General features: G+C 41.1%; 29 non-coding genes across 29 annotated transcripts; all 29 read right to left on the bottom strand.

The window, feature by feature from the left end:
- Positions 1 to 968: 968 nt before the first annotated feature.
- On the bottom strand, positions 969 to 1,041 carry trnaf-gaa (transfer RNA phenylalanine (anticodon GAA)). The gene has a single exon. It is a non-coding gene; the product is annotated as a tRNA-Phe (tRNA).
- Positions 1,042 to 1,249: 208 nt separating this feature from the next.
- Positions 1,250 to 1,322, bottom strand: trnak-uuu (transfer RNA lysine (anticodon UUU)). Its single transcript has one exon. It is a non-coding gene; the product is annotated as a tRNA-Lys (tRNA).
- A 976-nt stretch (positions 1,323 to 2,298) lies between these two features.
- On the bottom strand, positions 2,299 to 2,371 carry trnaf-gaa (transfer RNA phenylalanine (anticodon GAA)). Its single transcript has one exon. It is a non-coding gene; the product is annotated as a tRNA-Phe (tRNA).
- A 1,257-nt stretch (positions 2,372 to 3,628) lies between these two features.
- trnal-uaa (transfer RNA leucine (anticodon UAA)) lies at positions 3,629 to 3,701 on the bottom strand. The gene has a single exon. It is a non-coding gene; the product is annotated as a tRNA-Leu (tRNA).
- Positions 3,702 to 3,909: 208 nt separating this feature from the next.
- On the bottom strand, positions 3,910 to 3,982 carry trnak-uuu (transfer RNA lysine (anticodon UUU)). The gene has a single exon. It is a non-coding gene; the product is annotated as a tRNA-Lys (tRNA).
- A 976-nt stretch (positions 3,983 to 4,958) lies between these two features.
- Positions 4,959 to 5,031, bottom strand: trnaf-gaa (transfer RNA phenylalanine (anticodon GAA)). The gene has a single exon. It is a non-coding gene; the product is annotated as a tRNA-Phe (tRNA).
- A 208-nt stretch (positions 5,032 to 5,239) lies between these two features.
- trnak-uuu (transfer RNA lysine (anticodon UUU)) lies at positions 5,240 to 5,312 on the bottom strand. Its single transcript has one exon. It is a non-coding gene; the product is annotated as a tRNA-Lys (tRNA).
- Positions 5,313 to 6,288: 976 nt separating this feature from the next.
- On the bottom strand, positions 6,289 to 6,361 carry trnaf-gaa (transfer RNA phenylalanine (anticodon GAA)). Its single transcript has one exon. It is a non-coding gene; the product is annotated as a tRNA-Phe (tRNA).
- A 1,248-nt stretch (positions 6,362 to 7,609) lies between these two features.
- On the bottom strand, positions 7,610 to 7,682 carry trnaf-gaa (transfer RNA phenylalanine (anticodon GAA)). The gene has a single exon. It is a non-coding gene; the product is annotated as a tRNA-Phe (tRNA).
- Positions 7,683 to 8,930: 1,248 nt separating this feature from the next.
- trnaf-gaa (transfer RNA phenylalanine (anticodon GAA)) lies at positions 8,931 to 9,003 on the bottom strand. The gene has a single exon. It is a non-coding gene; the product is annotated as a tRNA-Phe (tRNA).
- A 1,248-nt stretch (positions 9,004 to 10,251) lies between these two features.
- trnaf-gaa (transfer RNA phenylalanine (anticodon GAA)) lies at positions 10,252 to 10,324 on the bottom strand. The gene has a single exon. It is a non-coding gene; the product is annotated as a tRNA-Phe (tRNA).
- Positions 10,325 to 10,532: 208 nt separating this feature from the next.
- On the bottom strand, positions 10,533 to 10,605 carry trnak-uuu (transfer RNA lysine (anticodon UUU)). Its single transcript has one exon. It is a non-coding gene; the product is annotated as a tRNA-Lys (tRNA).
- A 966-nt stretch (positions 10,606 to 11,571) lies between these two features.
- On the bottom strand, positions 11,572 to 11,644 carry trnaf-gaa (transfer RNA phenylalanine (anticodon GAA)). The gene has a single exon. It is a non-coding gene; the product is annotated as a tRNA-Phe (tRNA).
- A 208-nt stretch (positions 11,645 to 11,852) lies between these two features.
- Positions 11,853 to 11,925, bottom strand: trnak-uuu (transfer RNA lysine (anticodon UUU)). The gene has a single exon. It is a non-coding gene; the product is annotated as a tRNA-Lys (tRNA).
- A 246-nt stretch (positions 11,926 to 12,171) lies between these two features.
- trnaf-gaa (transfer RNA phenylalanine (anticodon GAA)) lies at positions 12,172 to 12,244 on the bottom strand. Its single transcript has one exon. It is a non-coding gene; the product is annotated as a tRNA-Phe (tRNA).
- A 1,257-nt stretch (positions 12,245 to 13,501) lies between these two features.
- On the bottom strand, positions 13,502 to 13,574 carry trnaf-gaa (transfer RNA phenylalanine (anticodon GAA)). Its single transcript has one exon. It is a non-coding gene; the product is annotated as a tRNA-Phe (tRNA).
- Positions 13,575 to 15,102: 1,528 nt separating this feature from the next.
- trnak-uuu (transfer RNA lysine (anticodon UUU)) lies at positions 15,103 to 15,175 on the bottom strand. The gene has a single exon. It is a non-coding gene; the product is annotated as a tRNA-Lys (tRNA).
- A 976-nt stretch (positions 15,176 to 16,151) lies between these two features.
- trnaf-gaa (transfer RNA phenylalanine (anticodon GAA)) lies at positions 16,152 to 16,224 on the bottom strand. Its single transcript has one exon. It is a non-coding gene; the product is annotated as a tRNA-Phe (tRNA).
- A 1,538-nt stretch (positions 16,225 to 17,762) lies between these two features.
- Positions 17,763 to 17,835, bottom strand: trnak-uuu (transfer RNA lysine (anticodon UUU)). The gene has a single exon. It is a non-coding gene; the product is annotated as a tRNA-Lys (tRNA).
- Positions 17,836 to 18,801: 966 nt separating this feature from the next.
- On the bottom strand, positions 18,802 to 18,874 carry trnaf-gaa (transfer RNA phenylalanine (anticodon GAA)). The gene has a single exon. It is a non-coding gene; the product is annotated as a tRNA-Phe (tRNA).
- A 208-nt stretch (positions 18,875 to 19,082) lies between these two features.
- On the bottom strand, positions 19,083 to 19,155 carry trnak-uuu (transfer RNA lysine (anticodon UUU)). The gene has a single exon. It is a non-coding gene; the product is annotated as a tRNA-Lys (tRNA).
- Positions 19,156 to 20,121: 966 nt separating this feature from the next.
- Positions 20,122 to 20,194, bottom strand: trnaf-gaa (transfer RNA phenylalanine (anticodon GAA)). Its single transcript has one exon. It is a non-coding gene; the product is annotated as a tRNA-Phe (tRNA).
- Positions 20,195 to 20,402: 208 nt separating this feature from the next.
- trnak-uuu (transfer RNA lysine (anticodon UUU)) lies at positions 20,403 to 20,475 on the bottom strand. The gene has a single exon. It is a non-coding gene; the product is annotated as a tRNA-Lys (tRNA).
- A 965-nt stretch (positions 20,476 to 21,440) lies between these two features.
- Positions 21,441 to 21,513, bottom strand: trnaf-gaa (transfer RNA phenylalanine (anticodon GAA)). The gene has a single exon. It is a non-coding gene; the product is annotated as a tRNA-Phe (tRNA).
- A 208-nt stretch (positions 21,514 to 21,721) lies between these two features.
- Positions 21,722 to 21,794, bottom strand: trnak-uuu (transfer RNA lysine (anticodon UUU)). The gene has a single exon. It is a non-coding gene; the product is annotated as a tRNA-Lys (tRNA).
- A 966-nt stretch (positions 21,795 to 22,760) lies between these two features.
- Positions 22,761 to 22,833, bottom strand: trnaf-gaa (transfer RNA phenylalanine (anticodon GAA)). Its single transcript has one exon. It is a non-coding gene; the product is annotated as a tRNA-Phe (tRNA).
- Positions 22,834 to 23,041: 208 nt separating this feature from the next.
- On the bottom strand, positions 23,042 to 23,114 carry trnak-uuu (transfer RNA lysine (anticodon UUU)). The gene has a single exon. It is a non-coding gene; the product is annotated as a tRNA-Lys (tRNA).
- A 966-nt stretch (positions 23,115 to 24,080) lies between these two features.
- trnaf-gaa (transfer RNA phenylalanine (anticodon GAA)) lies at positions 24,081 to 24,153 on the bottom strand. The gene has a single exon. It is a non-coding gene; the product is annotated as a tRNA-Phe (tRNA).
- Positions 24,154 to 25,400: 1,247 nt separating this feature from the next.
- Positions 25,401 to 25,473, bottom strand: trnaf-gaa (transfer RNA phenylalanine (anticodon GAA)). The gene has a single exon. It is a non-coding gene; the product is annotated as a tRNA-Phe (tRNA).
- Positions 25,474 to 25,841: the final 368 nt, after the last annotated feature.

Below are 25,841 nucleotides of genomic sequence, written 5' to 3'. Positions count from 1 at the left end.
CGACAGGTAATACCATCAGAAAAAACGTGTTATTACGATAGCACAAACATTTAAAATTAAATTTCACAATGACAACTCCGTACTTACTGTGAAAAGTCGTGATCAACGTTGACACGGGATCAAATCTTGCTCCGGCACTTTTAGCGATGTTCGCAGATGCAAATGAAGCGCTCATTTTTTTTTTCTTCTTCAAGCGCTCTTCTCTCTTCTTGCATCGCATTGGTTAGTCCTTTGTCAACGCCTCGGACATTCATCGTGGCAACTGATTGGGTAATTCTAGGTTACTCTTGGGTGAGATGTCGTACGCTAGAGAACAGCTTATTGGAGGAGAGGTTCGAATCTTGGTTGCAAGTAAGTGATTTGATTGGATATCACAACCAAGAATGACCGAGATCGAGCTCGACTAACCAGCGGCGGGGGGAGCTACTGACGCCACTTGTGTTGTCCACTTGTAATTTGTCAATGCAATAGGTAGGTTTGGGAAAGAAACGTTTGCTTATCACAAGAATCCCTGAGCCTAAGCAAATTTCCTCAGGGAAAAGTCCCCCTCTATAGCCCATGAGCCCATCTTTGTAACACAGTGGCTTATTAATGAGCCATTCACTTGGCTACACACTAAGGGTACACACTAAGCTGCCATGGGTTGGACCGTTTACTTATGTGATTGCTCTCTCTGTTTCATCCACTTTTGCACAAACAGAAAGCCACTAATCAGTGGCAAGTGGATGGAAGCATGGTGGGAAGTATGCGTTTAAAAAAGGTGTGTATGTGTATATGTATTTATTTGATATGCAAACGGGATGCGATTTTGTGAATAAGTGGCATTGTTGGATAAAGGAAATGGGAAATTCCAGGAAAAAGCAAGGAATGAGAGCTTTTGAGAGCATGGTAAGAGTGGGAATTGCACACATTTAACATACGAGTATTGATGTGACTGAGTATTAAATGTAAACGGAGAAGTACGTGATTGCCGAAACTCGGGATTGAACCAAGGACCTCTAGATCTTCAGTCTAGCGCTCTCCCAGCTGAGCTATCTCGGCTTCCAAAAGAGCTTTTTTTATTGACAATGGGCTGTTATTGAATCATTTGGTACAGTTGAGAGGAATGGGCCAGGACATTGTTGCAAGAGCAAAAGAACTGGCTGGTAACAGGTGTGAAATGTAGCAGTTTTAGCACTGCTGTCCAATATAAGGAAGCAATTCAAGAGCTTGCACAGCTCCTGTATTTCCTGCTACATCCATAGTGTGGCACTTGAACAGGGACTCAAACCCTGGACCCTCAGATTAAAAGTCTGATGCTCTACCAACTGAGCTACTCAAGCCACTTGTGTTGTCCACTTGTAGTTTGTCAATGCAATAGGTAGGTTTGGGAAAGAAATGTATCAGATTGGAAAGTGCTTCTGGTTGCACCCTGTTGCTCGTGTTTATTGTTTGCTCTGTTTTCTGTGTCCTATCCTCTTGATGCTTTTTTAGCATAAACTATTTTCAGATAGTTGGTGGTAAACCTCTTTTACGTATATTTTGGTTGAAACAGCACTCAACGTTAGTATTTTTGGTGAGCATCATTAAACACTCGTCATGTTTTGTGACTTTTCCTTCAGTAGAGGTAAGTCAACTTAAAATGGAAGTTTAGGACCATGCATCTTTTGTGTTACATTGGTGTAGCTAAGGAATGGCTGTTTGAATTTGTATTGCAAAAGAGACACTCTCCTCTCACACACAAAGATGGATTCCTTTGTTTTGATTTGGACCAATTTGCTATAGGCTAAGTTTGACTACGACAGAGAGCTGTTTACACATGAAGTGCACCTAAGTATTTTTCTTGCTTATCACAAGAATCCCTGAGCCTAAGCAAATTTCCTCAGGGAAAAGTCCCCCTCTATAGCCCAAGAGCCCATCTTTGTGCCACAGTGGCTTATTAATGAGCCATTCACTTGGCTACACATTAAGGGTACACACTAAGCTGCCATGGGTTGGACCGTTTACTTATGTGATTGCTCTCTCTGTTTCATCCACTTTTGCACAAACAGAAAGCCACTAATCAGTGGCAAGTGGGTGGAAGAATGGTGGGAAGTATGCGTTTAAAAAAGGTGAGTATGTGTATATGTATTTATTTGATATGCAAACGGGAAGCGATTTTGTGAATAAGTGGCATTGTTGGATAAAGGAAATGGGAAATTCCAGGAAAAAGCAAGGAATGAGAGCTTTTGAGAGCATGGTAAGAGTGGGAATTGCACACATTTAACATACGAGTATTGATGTGACTGAGTATTAAATGTAAACGGAGAAGTACGTGATTGCCGAAACTCGGGATTGAACCAAGGACCTCTAGATCTTCAGTCTAGCGCTCTCCCAGCTGAGCTATCTCGGCTTCCAAAATAGCTTTTTTTATTGACAATGGGCTGTTATTGAATCATTTGGTACAGTTGAGAGGATTGGGCCAGGACATTGTTGCAAGAGCAAAAGAACTGGCTGGTAACAGGTGTGAAATGTAGCAGTTTTAGCACTGCTGTCCAATATAAGGAAGCAATTCAAGAGCTTGCACAGCACCTGTATTTCCTGCTACATCCATAGTGTGGCACTTGAACAGGGACTCGAACCCTGGACCCTCAGATTAAAAGTCTGATGCGCTACCAACTGAGCTACTCAAGCCACTTGTGTTGTCCACTTGTAGTTTGTCAATGCAATAGGTAGGTTTGGGAAAGAAATGTATCAGATTGGAAAGTGCTTCTGGTTGCACCCTGTTGCTCGTGTTTATTGTTTGCTCTGTTTTCTGTGTCCTATCCTCTTGATGCTTTTTTAGCATAAACTATTTTCAGATAGTTGGTGGTAAACCTCTTTTATGTATATTTTGGTTGAAACAGCACTCAACGTTAGTATTTTTGGTGAGCATCATTAAACACTCGTCATGTTTTGTGACTTTTCCTTCAGTAGAGGTAAGTCAACTTAAAATGGAAGTTTAGGACCATGCATCTTTTGTGTTACATTGGTGTAGCTAAGGAATGGCTGTTTGAATTTGTATTGCAAAAGAGACACTCTCCTCTCACACACAAAGATGGATTCCTTTGTTTTGATTTGGACCAATTTGCTATAGGCTAAGTTTGACTACGACAGAGAGCTGTTTACACATGAAGTGCACCTAAGTATTTTTCTTGCTTATCACAAGAATCCCTGAGCCTAAGCAAATTTCCTCAGGGAAAAGTCCCCCTCTATAGCCCAAGAGCCCATCTTTGTGCCACAGTGGCTTATTAATGAGCCATTCACTTGGCTACACACTAAGGGTACACACTAAGCTGCCATGGGTTGGACCGTTTACTTATGTGATTGCTCTCTCTGTTTCATCCACTTTTGCACAAACAGAAAGCCACTAATCAGTGCCAAGTGGATGGAAGCATGGTGGGAAGAATGTGTTTAAAAAAGGTGTGTATGTGTATATGTATTTATTTGATATGCAAACGGGAAGCGATTTTGTGAATAAGTGGCATTGTTGGATAAAGGAAATGGGAAATTCCAGGAAAAAGCCAGGAATGAGAGCTTTTGAGAGCATGGTAAGAGTGGGAATTGCACAAATTTAACATACAAGTATTGATGTGACTGAGTATTAAATGTAAACGGAGAAGTACGTGATAGCCGAAACTCGGGATTGAACCAAGGACCTCTAGATCTTAAGTCTAGAACTCTCCCAGCTGAGCTATTTCGGCTTCCAAAAGAGCTTTTTTAATTGACAATGGGCTGTTATTGAATCATTTGGTACAGTTGAGAGGAATGGGCCAGGACATTGTTGCAAGAGCAAAAGAACTGGCTGGTAACAGGTGTGAAATGTAGCAGTTTTAGCACTGCTGTCCAATATATGGAAGCAATTCAAGAGCTTGCACAGCACCTGTATTTCCTGCTACATCCATAGTGTGGCACTTGAACAGGGACTCGAACCCTGGACCCTCAGATTAAAAGTCTGATGCTCTACCAACTGAGCTACTCAAGCCACTTGTGTTGTCCACTTGTAGTTTGTCAATGCAATAGGTAGGTTTGGGAAAGAAATGTATCAGATTGGAAAGTGCTTCTGGTTGCACCCTGTTGCTCGTGTTTATTGTTTGCTCTGTTTTCTGTGTCCTATCCTCTTGATGCTTTTTTAGCATAAACTATTTTCAGATAGTTGGTGGTAAACCTCTTTTACGTATATTTTGGTTGAAACAGCACTCAACGTTAGTATTTTTGGTGAGCATCATTAAACACTCGTCATGTTTTGTGACTTTTCCTTCAGTAGAGGTAAGTCAACTTAAAATGGAAGTTTAGGACCATGCATCTTTTGTGTTACATTGGTGTAGCTAAGGAATGGCTGTTTGAATTTGTATTGCAAAAGAGACACTCTCCTCTCACACACAAAGATGGATTCCTTTGTTTTGATTTGGACCAATTTGCTATAGGCTAAGTTTGACTACGACAGAGAGCTGTTTACACATGAAGTGCACCTAAGTATTTTTCTTGCTTATCACAAGAATCCCTGAGCCTAAGCAAATTTCCTCAGGGAAAAGTCCCCCTCTATAGCCCAAGAGCCCATCTTTGTGCCACAGTGGCTTATTAATGAGCCATTCACTTGGCTACACACTAAGGGTACACACTAAGCTGCCATGGGTTGGACCGTTTACTTATGTGATTGCTCTCTCTGTTTCATCCACTTTTGCACAAACAGAAAGCCACTAATCAGTGGCAAGTGGATGGAAGAATGGTGGGAAGTATGCGTTTAAAAAAGGTGAGTATGTGTATATGTATTTATTTGATATGCAAACGGGAAGCGATTTTGTGAATAAGTGGCATTGTTGGATAAAGGAAATGGGAAATTCCAGGTAAAAGCAAGGAATGAGAGCTTTTGAGAGCATGGTAAGAGTGGGAATTGCACACATTTAACATACGAGTATTGATGTGACTGAGTATTAAATGTAAACGGAGAAGTACGTGATTGCTGAAACTCGGGATTGAACCAAGGACCTCTAGATCTTCAGTCTAGCGCTCTCCCAGCTGAGCTATCTCGGCTTCCAAAAGAGCTTTTTTTATTGACAATGGGCTGTTATTGAATCATTTGGTACAGTTGAGAGGATTGGGCCAGGACATTGTTGAAAGAGCAAAAGAACTGGCTGGTAACAGGTGTGAAATGTAGCAGTTTTAGCACTGCTGTCCAATATAAGGAAGCAATTCAAGAGCTTGCACAGCACCTGTATTTCCTGCTACATCCATAGTGTGGCACTTGAACAGGGACTCGAACCCTGGACCCTCAGATTAAAAGTCTGATGCTCTACCAACTGAGCTACTCAAGCCACTTGTGTTGTCCACTTGTAGTTTGTCAATGCAATAGGTAGGTTTGGGAAAGAAATGTATCAGATTGGAAAGTGCTTCTGGTTGCACCCTGTTGCTCGTGTTTATTGTTTGCTCTGTTTTCTGTGTCCTATCCTCTTGATGCTTTTTTAGCATAAACTATTTTCAGATAGTTGGTGGTAAACCTCTTTTATGTATATTTTGGTTGAAACAGAACTCAACGTTAGTATTTATGGTGAGCATCATTAAACACTCGTCATGTTTTGTGACTTTTCCTTCAGTAGAGGTAAGTCAACTTAAAATGGAAGTTTAGGACCATGCATCTTTTGTGTTACATTGGTGTAGCTAAGGAATGGCTGTTTGAATTTGTATTGCAAAAGAGACACTCTCCTCTCACACACAAAGATGGATTCCTTTGTTTTGATTTGGACCAATTTGCTATAGGCTAAGTTTGACTACGACAGAGAGCTGTTTACACATGAAGTGCACCTAAGTATTTTTCTTGCTTATCACAAGAATCCCTGAGCCTAAGCAAATTTCCTCAGGGAAAAGTCCCCCTCTATAGCCCAAGAGCCCATCTTTGTGCCACAGTGGCTTATTAATGAGCCATTCACTTGGCTACACACTAAGGGTACACACTAAGCTGCCATGGGTTGGACCGTTTACTTATGTGATTGCTCTCTCTGTTTCATCCACTTTTGCACAAACAGAAAGCCACTAATCAATGGCAAGTGGATGGAGGCATGGTGGGAAGTATGCGTTTAAAAATGGTATGTATGTGTATATGTATTTATTTGATATGCAAACGGGATGCGATTTTGTGAATAAGTGGCATTGTTGGATAAAGGAAATGGGAAATTCAAGGAAAAAGCAAGGAATGAGAGCTTTTGAGAGCATGGTAAGAGTGGGAATTGCACACATTTAACATACTAGTATTGATGTGACTGAGTATTAAATGTAAACGGAGATGTACGTGATTGCTGAAACTCGGGATTGAACCAAGGACCTCTAGATCTTCAGTCTAGCGCTCTCCCAGCTGAGCTATTTCGGCTTCCAAAAGAGCTTTTTTTTTTTGACAATGGGCTGTTATTGAATCATTTGGTACAGTTGAGAGGAATGGGCCAGGACATTGTTGCAAGAGCAAGACAACTGGCTGGTAACAGGTGTGAAATGTAGCAGTTTTAGCACTGCTGTCCAATGTAAGGAAGCAATTCAAGAGCTTGCACAGCACCTGTATTTCCTGCTACATCCATAGTGTGGCACTTGAACAGAGACTTGAACCCTGGGCCCTCAGATTAAAAGTCTGATGCTCTACCAACTGAGCTACTCAAGCCACTTGTGTTGTCCACTTGTAGTTTGTCAATGCAATAGGTAGGTTTGGGAAAGAAATGTATCAGATTGGAAAGTGCTTCTGGTTGCACCCTGTTGCTCGTGTTTATTGTTTGCTCTGTTTTCTGTGTCCTATCCTCTTGATGCTTTTTTAGCATAAACTATTTTCAGATAGTTGGTGGTAAACCTCTTTTATGTATATTTTGGTTGAAACAGCACTCAACGTTAGTATTTTTGGTGAGCATCATTAAACATTCGTCATGTTTTGTGACTTTTCCTTCAGTAGAGGTAAGTCAACTTAAAATGGAAGTTTAGGACCATGCATCTTTTGTGTTACATTGGTGTAGCTAAGGAATGGCTGTTTGAATTTGTATTGCAAAAGAGACACTCTCCTCTCAAACACAAAGATGGATTCCTTTGTTTTGATTTGGACCAATTTGCTATAGGCTAAGTTTGACTACGACAGAGAGCTGTTTACACATGAAGTGCACCTAAGTATTTTTCTTGCTTATCACAAGAATCCCTGAGCCTAAGCAAATTTCCTCAGGGAAAAGTCCCCCTCTATAGCCCAAGAGCCCATCTTTGTGCCACAGTGGCTTATTAATGAGCCATTCACTTGGCTACACACTAAGGGTACACACTAAGCTGCCATGGGTTGGACCGTTTACTTATGTGATTGCTCTCTCTGTTTCATCCACTTTTGCACAAACAGAAAGCCACTAATCAGTGGCAAGTGGATGGAAGCATGGTGGGAAGAATGCGTTTAAAAAAGGTGTGTATGTGTATATGTATTTATTTGATATGCAAACGGGAAGCGATTTTGTGAATAAGTGGCATTGTTGGATAAAGGAAATGGGAAATTCCAGGAAAAAGCCAGGAATGAGAGCTTGTTAAGAGTGGGAATCGCACACATTTAACATACGAGTATTGATGTGACTGAGTATTAAATGTAAACGGAGAAGTACGTGATTGCCGAAACTCGGGATTGAACCAAGGACCTCTAGATCTTCAGTCTAGCGCTCTCCCAGCTGAGCTATTTCGGCTTCCAAAAGACCTTTTTTTTATTGACAATGGGCTGTTATTGAATCATTTGGTACAGTTGAGAGGAATGGGCCAGGACATTGTTGCAAGAGCAAAAGAACTGGCTGGTAACAGGTGTGAAATGTAGCAGTTTTAGCACTGCTGTCCAATATAAGGAATCAATTCAAGAGCTTGCACAGCACCTGTATTTCCTGCTACATCCATAGTGTGGCACTTGAACAGGGACTCGAACCCTGGACCCTCAGGTTAAAAGTCTGATGCTCTACCAACTGAGCTACTCAAGCCACTTGTGTTGTCCACTTGTAGTTTGTCAATGCAATAGGTAGGGTTGGGAAAGAAATGTATCAGATTGGAAAGTGCTTCTGGTTGCACCCTGTTGCTCGTGTTTATTGTTTGCTCTGTTTTCTGTGTCCTATCCTCTTGATGCTTTTTTAGCATAAACTATTTTCAGATAGTTGGTGGTAAACCTCTTTTATGTATATTTTGGTTGAAACAGCACTCAACGTTAGTATTTTTGGTGAGCATCATTAAACATTCGTCATGTTTTGTGACTTTTCCTTCAGTAGAGGTAAGTCAACTTAAAATGGAAGTTTAGGACCATGCATCTTTTGTGTTACATTGGTGTAGCTAAGGAATGGCTGTTTGAATTTGTATTGCAAAAGAGACACTCTCCTCTCAAACACAAAGATGGATTCCTTTGTTTTGATTTGGACCAATTTGCTATAGGCTAAGTTTGACTACGACAGAGAGCTGTTTACACATGAAGTGCACCTAAGTATTTTTCTTGCTTATCACAAGAATCCCTGAGCCTAAGCAAATTTCCTCAGGGAAAAGTCCCCCTCTATAGCCCAAGAGCCCATCTTTGTAACACAGTGGCTTATTAATGAGCCATTCACTTGGCTACACACTAAGGGTACACACTAAGCTGCCATGGGTTGGACCGTTTACTTATGTGATTGCTCTCTCTGTTTCATCCACTTTTGCACAAACAGAAAGCCACTAATCAGTGGCAAGTGGATGGAAGCATGGTGGGAAGTATGCGTTTAAAAAAGGTGTGTATGTGTATATGTATTTATTTGATATGCAAACGGGAAGCGATTTTGTGAATAAGTGGCATTGTTGGATAAAGGAAATGGGAAATTCCAGGAAAAAGCCAGGAATGAGAGCTTGTTAAGAGTGGGAATCGCACACATTTAACATACGAGTATTGATGTGACTGAGTATTAAATGTAAACGGAGAAGTACGTGATTGCCGAAACTCGGGATTGAACCAAGGACCTCTAGATCTTCAGTCTAGCGCTCTCCCAGCTGAGCTATTTCGGCTTCCAAAAGACCTTTTTTTTATTGACAATGGGCTGTTATTGAATCATTTGGTACAGTTGAGAGGAATGGGCCAGGACATTGTTGCAAGAGCAAAAGAACTGGCTGGTAACAGGTGTGAAATGTAGCAGTTTTAGCACTGCTGTCCAATATAAGGAATCAATTCAAGAGCTTGCACAGCACCTGTATTTCCTGCTACATCCATAGTGTGGCACTTGAACAGGGACTCGAACCCTGGACCCTCAGGTTAAAAGTCTGATGCTCTACCAACTGAGCTACTCAAGCCACTTGTGTTGTCCACTTGTAGTTTGTCAATGCAATAGGTAGGTTTGGGAAAGAAATGTATCAGATTGGAAAGTGCTTCTGGTTGCACCCTGTTGCTCGTGTTTATTGTTTGCTCTGTTTTCTGTGTCCTATCCTCTTGATGCTTTTTTAGCATAAACTATTTTCAGATAGTTGGTGGTAAACCTCTTTTATGTATATTTTGGTTGAAACAGCACTCAACGTTAGTATTTTTGGTGAGCATCATTAAACACTCGTCATGTTTTGTGACTTTTCCTTCAGTAGAGGTAAGTCAACTTAAAATGGAAGTTTAGGACCATGCATCTTTTGTGTTACATTGGTGTAGCTAAGGAATGGCTGTTTGAATTTGTATTGCAAAAGAGACACTCTCCTCTCACACACAAAGATGGATTCCTTTGTTTTGATTTGGACCAATTTGCTATAGGCTAAGTTTGACTACGACAAAGTGCTGTTTACACATGAAGTGCACCTAAGTATTTTTCTTGCTTATCACAAGAATCCCTGAGCCTAAGCAAATTTCCTCAGGGAAAAGTCCCCCTCTATAGCCCAAGAGCCCATCTTTGTGCCACAGTGGCTTATTAATGAGCCATTCACTTGGCTACACACTAAGGGTACACACTAAGCTGCCATGGGTTGGACCGTTTACTTATGTGATTGCTCTCTCTGTTTCATCCACTTTTGCACAAACAGAAAGCCACTAATCAGTGGCAAGTGGATGGAAGCATGGTGGGAAGTATGCGTTTAAAAAAGGTGTGTATGTGTATATGTATTTATTTGATATGCAAACGGGAAGCGATTTTGTGAATAAGTGGCATTGTTGGATAAAGGAAATGGGAAATTCCAGGAAAGAGCCAGGAATGAGAGCATGGTAAGAGTGGGAATCGCACACATTTAACATACGAGTATTGATGTGACTGAGTATTAAATGTAAACGGAGAAGTACGTGATTGCCGAAACTCGGGATTGAACCAAGGACCTCTAGATCTTCAGTCTAGCGCTCTCCCAGCTGAGCTATCTCGGCTTCCAAAAGAGCTTTTTTTATTGACAATGGGCTGTTATTGAATCATTTGGTACAGTTGAGAGGATTGGGCCAGGACATTGTTGCAAGAGCAAAAGAACTGGCTGGTAACAGGTGTGAAATGTAGCAGTTTTAGCACTGCTGTCCAATATAAGGAAGCAATTCAAGAGCTTGCACAGCACCTGTATTTCCTGCTACATCCATAGTGTGGCACTTGAACAGGGACTCGAACCCTGGACCCTCAGATTAAAAGTCTGATGCTCTACCAACTGAGCTACTCAAGCCACTTGTGTTGTCCACTTGTAGTTTGTCAATGCAATAGGTAGGTTTGGGAAAGAAATGTATCAGATTGGAAAGTGCTTCTGGTTGCACCCTGTTGCTCGTGTTTATTGTTTGCTCTGTTTTCTGTGTCCTATCCTCTTGATGCTTTTTTAGCATAAACTATTTTCAGATAGTTGGTGGTAAACCTCTTTTATGTATATTTTGGTTGAAACAGAACTCAACGTTAGTATTTATGGTGAGCATCATTAAACACTCGTCATGTTTTGTGACTTTTCCTTCAGTAGAGGTAAGTCAACTTAAAATGGAAGTTTAGGACCATGCATCTTTTGTGTTACATTGGTGTAGCTAAGGAATGGCTGTTTGAATTTGTATTGCAAAAGAGACACTCTCCTCTCACACACAAAGATGGATTCCTTTGTTTTGATTTGGACCAATTTGCTATAGGCTAAGTTTGACTACGACAGAGAGCTGTTTACACATCAAGTGCACCTAAGTATTTTTCTTGCTTATCACAAGAATCCCTGAGCCTAAGCAAATTTCCTCAGGGAAAAGTCCCCCTCTATAGCCCAAGAGCCCATCTTTGTGCCACAGTGGCTTATTAATGAGCCATTCACTTGGCTACACACTAAGGGTACACACTAAGCTGCCATGGGTTGGACCGTTTACTTATGTGATTGCTCTCTCTGTTTCATCCACTTTTGCACAAACAGAAAGCCACTAATCAATGGCAAGTGGATGGAGGCATGGTGGGAAGTATGCGTTTAAAAATGGTATGTATGTGTATATGTATTTATTTGATATGCAAACGGGATGCGATTTTGTGAATAAGTGGCATTGTTGGATAAAGGAAATGGGAAATTCAAGGAAAAAGCAAGGAATGAGAGCTTGGTAAGAGTGGGAATCGCACACATTTAACATACAAGTATTGATGTGACCGAGTATTAAATGTAAACGGAGAAGTACGTGATTGCCGAAACGCGGGATTGAACCAAGGACCTCTAGATCTTCAGTCTAGCGCTCTCCCAGCTGAGCTATTTCGGCTTCCAAAAGAGCTTTTTTTATTGACAATGGGCTGTTATTGAATCATTTGGTACAGTTGAGAGGAATGGGCCAGGACATTGTTGCAAGAGCAAAAGAACTGGCTGGTAACAGGTGTGAAATGTAGCAGTTTTAGCACTGCTGTCCAATATAAGGAAGCAATTCAAGAGCTTGCACAGCACCTGTATTTCCTGCTACATCCATAGTGTGGCACTTAAAGAGGGACTCGAACCCTGGACCCTCAGATTAAAAGTCTGATGCTCTACCAACTGAGCTACTCAAGCCACTTGTGTTGTCCACTTGTAGTTTGTCAATGCAATAGGTAGGTTTGGGAAAGAAATGTATCAGATTGGAAAGTGCTTCTGGTTGCACCCTGTTGCACGTGTTTATTGTTTGCTCTGTTTTCTGTGTCCTATCCTCTTGATGCTTTTTTAGCATAAACTATTTTCAGATCGTTGGTGGTAAACCTCTTTTATGTATATGAGTATTGATGTGACTGAGTATTAAATGTAAACGGAGAAGTACGTGATTGCCGAAACGCGGGATTGAACCAAGGACCTCTAGATCTTCAGTCTAGCGCTCTCCCAGCTGAGCTATTTCGGCTTCCAAAAGACCTTTTTTTATTGACAATGGGCTGTTATTGAATCATTTGGTACAGTTGAGAGGAATGGGCCAGGACATTGTTGCAAGAGCAAAAGAACTGGCTGGTAACAGGTGTGAAATGTAGCAGTTTTAGCACTGCTGTCCAATATAAGGAAGCAATTCAAGAGCTTGCACAGCACCTGTATTTTCTGCTACATCCATAGTGTGGCACTTGAACAGGGACTCGAACCCTGGACCCTCAGATTAAAAGTCTGATGCTCTACCAACTGAGCTGCTCAAGCCACTTGTGTTGTCCACTTGTAGTTTGTCAATGCAATAGGTAGGTTTGGGAAAGAAATGTATCAGATTGGAAAGTGCTTCTGGTTGCACCCTGTTGCTCGTGTTTATTGTTTGCTCTGTTTTCTGTGTCCTATCCTCTTGATGCTTTTTTAGCATAAACTATTTTCAGATAGTTGGTGGTAAACCTCTTTTACGTATATTTTGGTTGAAACAGCACTCAACGTTAGTATTTTTGGTGAGCATCATTAAACACTCGTCATGTTTTGTGACTTTTCCTTCAGTAGAGGTAAGTCAACTTAAAATGGAAGTTTAGGACCATGCATCTTTTGTGTTACATTGGTGTAGCTAAGGAATGGCTGTTTGAATTTGTATTGCAAAAGAGACACTCTCCTCTCACACACAAAGATGGATTCCTTTGTTTTGATTTGGACCAATTTGCTATAGGCTAAGTTTGACTACGACAGAGAGCTGTTTACACATGAAGTGCACCTAAGTATTTTTCTTGCTTATCACAAGAATCCCTGAGCCTAAGCAAATTTCCTCAGGGAAAAGTCCCCCTCTATAGCCCAAGAGCCCATCTTTGTAACACAGTGGCTTATTAATGAGCCATTCACTTGGCTACACACTAAGGGTACACACTAAGCTGCCATGGGTTGGACCGTTTACTTATGTGATTGCTCTCTCTGTTTCATCCACTTTTGCACAAACAGAAAGCCACTAATCAGTGGCAAGTGGATGGAAGCATGGTGGGAAGTATGCGTTTAAAAAAGGTGTGTATGTGTATATGTATTTATTTGATATGCAAACGGGATGCGATTTTGTGAATAAGTGGCATTGTTGGATAAAGGAAATGGGACATTCCAGGAAAAAGCCAGGAATGAGAGCTTTTGAGAGCATGGTAAGAGTGGGAATCGCACACATTTAACATACGAGTATTGATGTGACTGAGTATTAAATGTAAACGGAGAAGTACGTGATTGCCGAAACTCGGGATTGAACCAAGGACCTCTAGATCTTCAGTCTAGCGCCCTCCCAGCTGAGCTATTTCGGCTTCCAAAAGAGCTTTTTTTATTGACAATGGGCTGTTATTGAATCATTTGGTACAGTTGAGAGGAATGGGCCAGGACATTGTTGCAAGAGCAAAAGAACTGGCTGGTAACAGGTGTGAAATGTAGCAGTTTTAGCACTGCTGTCCAATATAAGGAAGCAATTCAAGAGCTTGCACAGCACCTGTATTTCCTGCTACATCCATAGTGTGGCACTTGAACAGGGACTCGAACCCTGGACCCTCAGATTAAAAGTCTGATGCTCTAACAACTGAGCTACTCAAGCCACTTGTGTTGTCCACTTGTAGTTTGTCAATGCAATAGGTAGGTTTGGGAAAGAAATGTATCAGATTGGAAAGTGCTTCTGGTTGCACCCTGTTGCTCGTGTTTATTGTTTGCTCTGTTTTCTGTGTCCTATCCTCTTGATGCTTTTTTAGCATAAACTATTTTCAGATAGTTGGTGGTAAACCTCTTTTATGTATATTTTGGTTGAAACAGCACTCAACGTTAGTATTTTTGGTGAGCATCATTAAACACTCGTCATGTTTTGTGACTTTTCCTTCAGTAGAGGTAAGTCAACTTAAAATGGAAGTTTAGGACCATGCATCTTTTGTGTTACATTGGTGTAGCTAAGGAATGGCTGTTTGAATTTGTATTGCAAAAGAGACACTCTCCTCTCACACACAAAGATGGATTCCTTTGTTTTGATTTGGACCAATTTGCTATAGGCTAAGTTTGACTACGACAGAGAGCTGTTTACACATCAAGTGCACCTAAGTATTTTTCTTGCTTATCACAAGAATCCCTGAGCCTAAGCAAATTTCCTCAGGGAAAAGTCCCCCTCTATAGCCCAAGAGCCCATCTTTGTAACACAGTGGCTTATTAATGAGCCATTCACTTGGCTACACACTAAGGGTACACACTAAGCTGCCATGGGTTGGACCGTTTACTTATGTGATTGCTCTCTCTGTTTCATCCACTTTTGCACAAACAGAAAGCCACTAATCAATGGCAAGTGGATGGAGGCATGGTGGGAAGTATGCGTTTAAAAAAGGTGTGTATGTGTATATGTATTTATTTGATATGCAAACGGGATGCGATTTTGTGAATAAGTGGCATTGTTGGATAAAGGAAATGGGAAATTCCAGGAAAAAGCCAGGAATGAGAGCTTGGTAAGAGTGGGAATTGCACACATTTAACATACGAGTATTGATGTGACTGAGTATTAAATGTAAACGGAGAAGTACGTGATTGCCGAAACTCGGGATTGAACCAAAGACCTCTAGATCTTCAGTCTAGCGCTGTCCCAGCAGAGCTATTTTGGCTTCCAAAAGAGCTTTTTTTATTGACAATGGGCTGTTATTGAATCATTTGGTACAGTTGAGAGGAATGGGCCAGGACATTGTTGCAAGAGCAAAAGAACTGGCTGGTAACAGGTGTGAAATGTAGCAGTTTTAGCACTGCTGTCCAATGTAAGGAAGCAATTCAAGAGCTTGCAGAGCACCTGTATTTCCTGCTACATCCATAGTGTGGCACTTGAACAGGGACTCGAACCCTGGACCCTCAGATTAAAAGTCTGATGCTCTACCAACTGAGCTACTCAAGCCACTTGTGTTGTCCACTTGTAGTTTGTCAATGCAATAGGTAGGTTTGGGAAAGAAATGTATCAGATTGGAAAGTGCTTCTGGTTGCGCCCTGTTGCTCGTGTTTATTGTTTGCTCTGTTTTCTGTGTCCTATCCTCTTGATGCTTTTTTAGCATAAACTATTTTCAGATAGTTGGTGGTAAACCTCTTTTACGTATATTTTGGTTGAAACAGCACTCAACGTTAGTATTTTTGGTGAGCATCAGTAAACACTCGTCATGTTTTGTGACTTTTCCTTCAGTAGAGGTAAGTCAACTTAAAATGGAAGTTTAGGACCATGCATCTTTTGTGTTACATTGGTGTAGCTAAGGAATGGCTGTTTGAATTTGTATTGCAAAAGAGACACTCTCCTCTCACACACAAAGATGGATTCCTTTGTTTTGATTTGGACCAATTTGCTATAGGCTAAGTTTGACTACGACAGAGAGCTGTTTACACATCAAGTGCACCTAAGTATTTTTCTTGCTTATCACAAGAATCCCTGAGCCTAAGCAAATTTCCTCAGGGAAAAGTCCCCCTCTATAGCCCAAGAGCCCATCTTTGTAACACAGTGGCTTATTAATGAGCCATTCACTTGGCTACACACTAAGGGTACACACTAAGCTGCCATGGGTTGGACCGTTTACTTATGTGATTGCTCTCTCTGTTTCATCCACTTTTGCACAAACAGAAAGCCACTAATCAATGGCAAGTGGATGGAGGCATGGTGGGAAGTATGCGTTTAAAAAAGGTATGTATGTGTATATGTATTTATTTGATATGCAAACGGGATGCGATTTTGTGAATAAGTGGCATTGTTGGATAAAGGAAATGGGAAATTCCAGGAAAAAGCAAGGAATGAGAGCTTTTGAGAGCATGGTAAGAGTGGGAATTGCACACATTTAACATACTAGTATTGATGTGACTGAGTATTAAATGTAAACGGAGATGTACGTGATTGCTGAAACTCGGGATTGAACCAAGGACCTCTAGATCTTCAGTCTAGCGCTCTCCCAGCTGAGCTATTTCGGCTTCCAAAAGAGCTTTTTTAATTGACAATGGGCTGTTATTGAATCATTTGGTACAGTTGAGAGGAATGGGCCAGGACATTGTTGCAAGAGCAAAACAACTGGCTGGTAACAGGTGTGAAATGTAGCAGTTTTAGCACTGCTGTCCAATGTAAGGAAGCAATTCAAGAGCTTGCACAGCACCTGTATTTCCTGCTACATCCATAGTGTGGCACTTGAACAGAGACTTGAACCCTGGGCCCTCAGATTAAAAGTCTGATGCTCTACCAACTGAGCTACTCAAGCCACTTGTGTTGTCCACTTGTTGTTTGTCAATGCAATAGGTAGGTTTGGGAAAGAAATGTATCAGATTGGAAAGTGCTTCTGGTTGCACCCTGTTGCTCGTGTTTATTGTTTGCTCTGTTTTCTGTGTCCTATCCTCTTGATGCTTTTTTAGCATAAACTATTTTCAGATAGTTGGTGGTAAACCTCTTTTATGTATATTTTGGTTGAAACAGCACTCAACGTTAGTATTTTTGGTGAGCATCATTAAACATTCGTCATGTTTTGTGACTTTTCCTTCAGTAGAGGTAAGTCAACTTAAAATGGAAGTTTAGGACCATGCATCTTTTGTGTTACATTGGTGTAGCTAAGGAATGGCTGTTTGAATTTGTATTGCAAAAGAGACACTCTCCTCTCAAACACAAAGATGGATTCCTTTGTTTTGATTTGGACCAATTTGCTATAGGCTAAGTTTGACTACGACAGAGAGCTGTTTACACATGAAGTGCACCTAAGTATTTTTCTTGCTTATCACAAGAATCCCTGAGCCTAAGCAAATTTCCTCAGGGAAAAGTCCCCCTCTATAGCCCAAGAGCCCATCTTTGTGCCACAGTGGCTTATTAATGAGCCATTCACTTGGCTACACACTAAGGGTACACACTAAGCTGCCATGGGTTGGACCGTTTACTTATGTGATTGCTCTCTCTGTTTCATCCACTTTTGCACAATCAGAAAGCCACTAATCAGTGGCAAGTGGATGGAAGCATGGTGGGAAGTATGCGTTTAAAAAAGGTGTGTATGTGTATATGTATTTATTTGATATGCAAACGGGAAGCGATTTTGTGAATAAGTGGGATTGTTGGATAAAGGAAATGGGAAATTCCAGGAAAAAGCCAGGAATGAGAGCTTTTGAGAGCATGGTAAGAGTGGGAATCGCACACATTTAACATACGAGTATTGATGTGACTGAGTATTAAATGTAAACGGAGATGTATGTGATTGCTGAAACTCGGGATTGAACCAAGGACCTCTAGATCTTCAGTCTAGCACTCTCCCAGCTGAGCTATTTCGGCTTCCAAAAGAGCTTTTTTTATTGACAATGGGCTGTTATTGATTCATGTGGTACAGTTGAGAGGAATAGGCCAGGACATTGTTGCAAGAGCAAAAGAACTGGCTGGTAACAGGTGTGAAATGTAGCAGTTTTAGCACTGCTGTCCAATATAAGGACGCAATTCAAGAGCTTGCACAGCACCTGTATTTCTTGCTACATCCATAGTGTGGCACTTGAACAGGGACTTGAACCCTGGACCCTCAGATTAAAAGTCTGATGCTCTACCAACTGAGCTACTCAAGCCACTTGTGTTGTCCACTTGTAGTTTGTCAATGCAATAGGTAGGTTTGGGAAAGAAATGTATCAGATTGGAAAGTGCTTCTGGTTGCACCCTGTTGCTCGTGTTTATTGTTTGCTCTGTTTTCTGTGTCCTATCCTCTTGATGCTTTTTTAGAATAAACTATTTTCAGATAGTTGGTGGTAAACCTCTTTTATGTATATTTTGGTTGGAACAGCACGCAACGTTAGTATTTTTGGTGAGCATCATTAAACACTCGTCATGTTTTGTGACTTTTCCTTCAGTAGAGGTAAGTCAACTTAAAATGAAAGTTTAGGACCATGCATCTTTTGTGTTACATTGGTGTAGCTAAGGAATGGCTGTTTGAATTTGTATTGCAAAAGAGACACTCTCCTCTCACACACAAAGATGGATTCCTTTGTTTTGATTTGGACCAATTTGCTATAGGCTAAGTTTGACTACGACAGAGAGCTGTTTACACATGAAGTGCACCTAAGTATTTTTCTTGCTTATCACAAGAATCCCTGAGCCTAAGCAAATTTCCTCAGGGAAAAGTCCCCCTCTATAGCCCAAGAGCCCATCTTTGTGCCACAGTGGCTTATTAATGAGCCATTCACTTGGCTACACACTAAGGGTACACACTAAGCTGCCATGGGTTGGACCGTTTACTTATGTGATTGCTCTCTCTGTTTCATCCACTTTTGCACAAACAGAAAGCCACTAATCAGTGGCAAGTGGATGGAAGCATGGTGGGAAGTATGCGTTTAAAAAAGGTGTGTATGTGTATATGTATTTATTTGATATGCAAACGGGAAGCGATTTTGTGAATAAGTGGCATTGTTGGATAAAGGAAATGGGAAATTCCAGGAAAAAGCCAGGAATGAGAGCATGGTAAGAGTGGGAATCGCACACATTTAACATACGAGTATTGATGTGACTGAGTATTAAATGTAAACGGAGAAGTACGTGATTGCCGAAACTCGGGATTGAACCAAGGACCTCTAGATCTTCAGTCTAGCGCTCTCCCAGCTGAGCTATTTCGGCTTCCAAAAGACCTTTTTTTATTGACAATGGGCTGTTATTGAATCATTTGGTACAGTTGAGAGGAATGGGCCAGGACATTGTTGCAAGAGCAAAAGAACTGGCTGGTAACAGGTGTGAAATGTAGCAGTTTTAGCACTGCTGTCCAATATAAGGAAGCAATTCAAGAGCTTGCACAGCACCTGTATTTCCTGCTCCATCCATAGTGTGGCACTTGAAGAGGGACTCGAACCCTGGACCCTCAGATTAAAAGTCTGATGCTCTACCAACTGAGCTACTCAAGCCACTTGTGTTGTCCACTTGTAGTTTGTCAATGCAATAGGTAGGTTTGGGAAAGAAATGTATCAGATTGGAAAGTGCTTCTGGTTGCACCCTGTTGCTCGTGTTTATTGTTTGCTCTGTTTTCTGTGTCCTATCCTCTTGATGCTTTTTTAGCATAAACTATTTTCAGATAGTTGGTGGTAAACCTCTTTTACGTATATTTTGGTTGAAACAGCACTCAACGTTAGTATTTTTGGTGAGCATCATTAAACACTCGTCATGTTTTGTGACTTTTCCTTCAGTAGAGGTAAGTCAACTTAAAATGGAAGTTTAGGACCATGCATCTTTTGTGTTACATTGGTGTAGCTAAGGAATGGCTGTTTGAATTTGTATTGCAAAAGAGACACTCTCCTCTCACACACAAAGATGGATTCCTTTGTTTTGATTTGGACCAATTTGCTATAGGCTAAGTTTGACTACGACAGAGAGCTGTTTACACATGAAGTGCACCTAAGTATTTTTCTTGCTTATCACAAGAATCCCTGAGCCTAAGCAAATTTCCTCAGGGAAAAGTCCCCCTCTATAGCCCAAGAGCCCATCTTTGTAACACAGTGGCTTATTAATGAGCCATTCACTTGGCTACACACTAAGGGTACACACTAAGCTCCCATGGGTTGGACCATTTACTTATGTGATTGCTCTCTCTGTTTCATCCACTTTTGCACAAACAGAAAGCCACTAATCAGTGGCAAGTGGATGGAAGCATGGTGGGAAGTATGCGTTTAAAAAAGGTGTGTATGTGTATATGTATTTATTTGATATGCAAACGGAAAGCGATTTTGTGAATAAGTGGCATTGATGGATAAAGGAAATGGGAAATTCCAGGAAAAAGCCAGGAATGAGAGCATGGTAAGAGTGGGAATCGCACACATTGGACATACGAGTATTGATGTGACTGAGTATTAAATGTAAACGGAGAATTACGTGATTGCCGAAACTCGGGATTGAACCAAGGACCTCTAGATCTTCAGTCTAGCGCTCTCCCAGCTGAGCTATTTCGGCTTCCAAAACAGCTTTTTTTATTGACAATGGGCTGTTATTGAATCATTTGGTACAGTTGAGAGGAATGGGCCAGGACATTGTTGCAAGAGCAAAAGAACTGGCTGGTAACAGGTGTGAAATGTAGCAGTTTTAGCACTGCTGTCCAATGTAAGGAAGCAATTCAAGAGCTTGCACAGCACCTGTATTTCCTGCTCCATCCATAGTGTGGCACTTGAAGAGGGACTCGAACCCTGGACCCTCAGATTAAAAGTCTGATGCTCTACCAACTGAGCTACTCAAGCCACTTGTGTTGTCCACTTGTAGTTTGTCAATGCAATAGGTAGGTTTGGGAAAGAAATGTATCAGATTGGAAAGTGCTTCTGGTTGCACCCTGTTGCTCGTGTTTATTGTTTGCTCTGTTTTCTGTGTCCTATCCTCTTGATGCTTTTTTAGCATAAACTATTTTCAGATAGTTGGTGGTAAACCTCTTTTACGTATATTTTGGTTGAAACAGCACTCAACGTTAGTATTTTTGGTGAGCATCATTAAACACTCGTCATGTTTTGTGACTTTTCCTTCAGTAGAGGTAAGTCAACTTAAAATGGAAGTTTAGGACCATGCATCTTTTGTGTTACATTGGTGTAGCTAAGGAATGGCTGTTTGAATTTGTATTGCAAAAGAGACACTCTCCTCTCACACACAAAGATGGATTCCTTTGTTTTGATTTGGACCAATTTGCTATAGGCTAAGTTTGACTACGACAGAGAGCTGTTTACACATGAAGTGCACCTAAGTATTTTTCTTGCTTATCACAAGAATCCCTGAGCCTAAGCAAATTTCCTCAGGGAAAAGTCCCCTCTATAGCCCAAGAGCCCGTCTTTGTGCCACAGTGGCTTATTAATGAGCTATTCACTTGGCTACACACTAAGGGTACACACTAAGCTCCCATGGGTTGGACCGTTTACTTATGTGATTGCTCTCTCTGTTTCATCCACTTTTGCACAAACAGAAAGCCACTAATCAGTGGCAAGTGGATGGAAGCATGGTGGGAAGTATGCGTTTAAAAAAGTTGTGTATGTGTATATGTATTTATTTGATATGCAAACGGGAAGCGATTTTGTGAATAAGTGGCATTGTTGGATAAAGGAAATGGGAAATTCCAGGAAAAAGCCAGGAATGAGAGCATGGTAAGAGTGGGAATCGCACACATTTAACATACGAGTATTGATGTGACTGAGTATTAAATGTAAACGGAGAAGTACGTGATTGCCCAAACTCGGGATTGAACCAAGGACCTCTAGATCTTCAGTCTAGCGCTCTCCCAGCTGAGCTATCTCGGCTTCCAAAAGAGCTTTTTTTATTGACAATGGGCTGTTATTGAATCATTTGGTACAGTTGAGAGGAATGGGCCAGGACATTGTTGCAAGAGCAAAAGAACTGGCTGGTAACAGGTGTGAAATGTAGCAGTTTTAGCACTGCTGTCCAATATAAGGAAGCAATTCAAGAGCTTGCACAGCACCTGTATTTCCTGCTACATCCATAGTGTGGCACTTGAACAGGGACTCGAACCCTGGACCCTCAGATTAAAAGTCTGATGCTCTACCAACTGAGCTACTCAAGCCACTTGTGTTGTCCACTTGTAGTTTGTCAATGCAATAGGTAGGTTTGGGAAAGAAATGTATCAGATTGGAAAGTGCTTTTGGTTGCACCCTGTTGCTCGTGTTTATTGTTTGCTCTGTTTTCTGTGTCCTATCCTCTTGATGCTTTTTTAGCATAAACTATTTTCAGATAGTTGGTGGTAAACCTCTTTTACGTATATTTTGGTTGAAACAGCACTCAACGTTAGTATTTTTGGTGAGCATCATTAAACACTCGTCATGTTTTGTGACTTTTCCTTCAGTAGAGGTAAGTCAACTTAAAATGGAAGTTTAGGACCATGCATCTTTTGTGTTACATTGGTGTAGCTAAGGAATGGCTGTTTGAATTTGTATTGCAAAAGAGACACTCTCCTCTCACACACAAAGATGGATTCCTTTGTTTTGATTTGGACCAATTTGCTATAGGCTAAGTTTGACTACGACAGAGAGCTGTTTACACATGAAGTGCACCTAAGTATTTTTCTTGCTTATCACAAGAATCCCTGAGCCTAAGCAAATTTCCTCAGGGAAAAGTCCCCCTCTATAGCCCAAGAGCCCATCTTTGTAACACAGTGGCTTATTAATGAGCCATTCACTTGGCTACACACTAAGGGTACACACTAAGCTCCCATGGGTTGGACCATTTACTTATGTGATTGCTCTCTCTGTTTCATCCACTTTTGCACAAACAGAAAGCCACTAATCAGTGGCAAGTGGATGGAAGCATGGTGGGAAGTATGCGTTTAAAAAAGGTGTGTATGTGTATATGTATTTATTTGATATGCAAACGGGAAGCGATTTTGTGAATAAGTGGCATTGTTGGATAAAGGAAATGGGAAATTCCAGGAAAAAGCCAGGAATGAGAGCATGGTAAGAGTGGGAATCGCACACATTTAACATACGAGTATTGATGTGACTGAGTATTAAATGTAAACGGAGAATTACGTGATTGCCGAAACTCGGGATTGAACCAAGGACCTCTAGATCTTCAGTCTAGCGCTCTCCCAGCTGAGCTATTTCGGCTTCCAAAACAGCTTTTTTTATTGACAATGGGCTGTTATTGAATCATTTGGTACAGTTGAGAGGAATGGGCCAGGACATTGTTGCAAGAGCAAAAGAACTGGCTGGTAACAGGTGTGAAATGTAGCAGTTTTAGCACTGCTGTCCAATATAAGGAAGCAATTCAAGAGCTTGCACAGCACCTGTATTTCCTGCTCCATCCATAGTGTGGCACTTGAAGAGGGACTCGAACCCTGGACCCTCAGATTAAAAGTCTGATGCTCTACCAACTGAGCTACTCAAGCCACTTGTGTTGTCCACTTGTAGTTTGTCAATGCAATAGGTAGGTTTGGGAAAGAAATGTATCAGATTGGAAAGTGCTTCTGGTTGCACCCTGTTGCTCGTGTTTATTGTTTGCTCTGTTTTCTGTGTCCTATCCTCTTGATGCTTTTTTAGCATAAACTATTTTCAGATAGTTGGTGGTAAACCTCTTTTACGTATATTTTGGTTGAAACAGCACTTAACGTTAGTATTTTTGGTGAGCATCATTAAACACTCGTCATGTTTTGTGACTTTTCCTTCAGTAGAGGTAAGTCAACTTAAAATGGAAGTTTAGGACCATGCATCTTTTGTGTTACATTGGTGTAGCTAAGGAATGGCTGTTTGAATTTGTATTGCAAAAGAGACACTCTCCTCTCACACACAAAGATGGATTCCTTTGTTTTGATTTGGACCAATTTGCTATAGGCTAAGTTTGACTACGACAGAGAGCTGTTTACACATGAAGTGCACCTAAGTATTTTTCTTGCTTATCACAAGAATCCCTGAGCCTAAGCAAATTTCCTCAGGGAAAAGTCCCCCTCTATAGCCCAAGAGCCCATCTTTGTAACACAGTGGCTTATTAATGAGCCATTCACTTGGCTACACACTAAGGGTACACACTAAGCTCCCATGGGTTGGACCATTTACTTATGTGATTGCTCTCTCTGTTTCATCCACTTTTGCACAAACAGAAAGCCACTAATCAGTGGCAAGTGGATGGAAGCATGGTGGGAATTATGCGTTTAAAAAAGGTGTGTATGTGTATATGTATTTATTTGATATGCAAACGGGAAGCGATTTTGTGAATAAGTGGCATTGTTGGATAAAGGAAATGGGAAATTCCAGGAAAAAGCCAGGAATGAGAGCATGGTAAGAGTGGGAATCGCACACATTTAACATACGAGTATTGATGTGACTGAGTATTAAATGTAAACGGAGAAGTACGTGATTGCCGAAACTCGGGATTGAACCAAGGACCTCTAGATCTTCAGTCTAGCGCTCTCCCAGCTGAGCTATTTCGGCTTCCAAAACAGCTTTTTTTATTGACAATGGGCTGTTATTGAATCATTTGGTACAGTTGAGAGGAATGGGCCAGGACATTGTTGCAAGAGCAAAAGAACTGGCTGGTAACAGGTGTGAAATGTAGCAGTTTTAGCACTGCTGTCCAATATAAGGAATCAATTCAAGAGCTTGCACAGCACCTGTATTTCCTGCTACATCCATAGTGTGGCACTTGAACAGGGACTCGAACCCTGGACCCTCAGGTTAAAAGTCTGATGCTCTACCAACTGAGCTACTCAAGCCACTTGTGTTGTCCACTTGTAGTTTGTCAATGCAATAGGTAGGTTTGGGAAAGAAATGTATCAGATTGGAAAGTGCTTCTGGTTGCACCCTGTTGCTCGTGTTTATTGTTTGCTCTGTTTTCTGTGTCCTATCCTCTTGATGCTTTTTTAGCATAAACTATTTTCAGATAGTTGGTGGTAAACCTCTTTTATGTATATTTTGGTTGAAACAGCACTCAACGTTAGTATTTTTGGTGAGCATCATTAAACATTCGTCATGTTTTGTGACTTTTCCTTCAGTAAAGGTAAGTCAACTTAAAATGGAAGTTTAGGACCATGCATCTTTTGTGTTACATTGGTGTAGCTAAGGAATGGCTGTTTGAATTTGTATTGCAAAAGAGACACTCTCCTCTCAAACACAAAGATGGATTCCTTTGTTTTGATTTGGACCAATTTGCTATAGGCTAAGTTTGACTACGACAGAGAGCTGTTTACACATGAAGTGCACCTAAGTATTTTTCTTGCTTATCACAAGAATCCCTGAGCCTAAGCAAATTTCCTCAGGGAAAAGTCCCCCTCTATAGCCCAAGAGCCCATCTTTGTAACACAGTGGCTTATTAATGAGCCATTCACTTGGCTACACACTAAGGGTACACACTAAGCTGCCATGGGTTGGACCGTTTACTTATGTGATTGCTCTCTCTGTTTCATCCACTTTTGCACAAACAGAAAGCCACTAATCAGTGGCAAGTGGATGGAAGCATGGTGGGAAGTATGCGTTTAAAAAAGGTGTGTATGTGTATATGTATTTATTTGATATGCAAACGGGAAGCGATTTTGTGAATAAGTGGCATTGTTGGATAAAGGAAATGGGAAATTCCAGGAAAAAGCCAGGAATGAGAGCTTGTTAAGAGTGGGAATCGCACACATTTAACATACGAGTATTGATGTGACTGAGTATTAAATGTAAACGGAGAAGTACGTGATTGCCGAAACTCGGGATTGAACCAAGGACCTCTAGATCTTCAGTCTAGCGCTCTCCCAGCTGAGCTATTTCGGCTTCCAAAAGACCTTTTTTTTATTGACAATGGGCTGTTATTGAATCATTTGGTACAGTTGAGAGGAATGGGCCAGGACATTGTTGCAAGAGCAAAAGAACTGGCTGGTAACAGGTGTGAAATGTAGCAGTTTTAGCACTGCTGTCCAATATAAGGAATCAATTCAAGAGCTTGCACAGCACCTGTATTTCCTGCTACATCCATAGTGTGGCACTTGAACAGGGACTCGAACCCTGGACCCTCAGGTTAAAAGTCTGATGCTCTACCAACTGAGCTACTCAAGCCACTTGTGTTGTCCACTTGTAGTTTGTCAATGCAATAGGTAGGTTTGGGAAAGAAATGTATCAGATTGGAAAGTGCTTCTGGTTGC

The sequence above is a fragment of the Oryzias latipes genome, chromosome 13 (genome assembly GCF_053564925.1).
Source record: "Oryzias latipes strain Hd-rR chromosome 13, Olatipes_Hd-rR_3.1".
Taxonomy (NCBI): Eukaryota; Metazoa; Chordata; class Actinopteri; order Beloniformes; family Adrianichthyidae; genus Oryzias; species Oryzias latipes.
The sequence above is the reverse complement of the archived record's forward strand: the minus strand, read 5'-3'. Positions and strand labels throughout refer to the sequence as shown.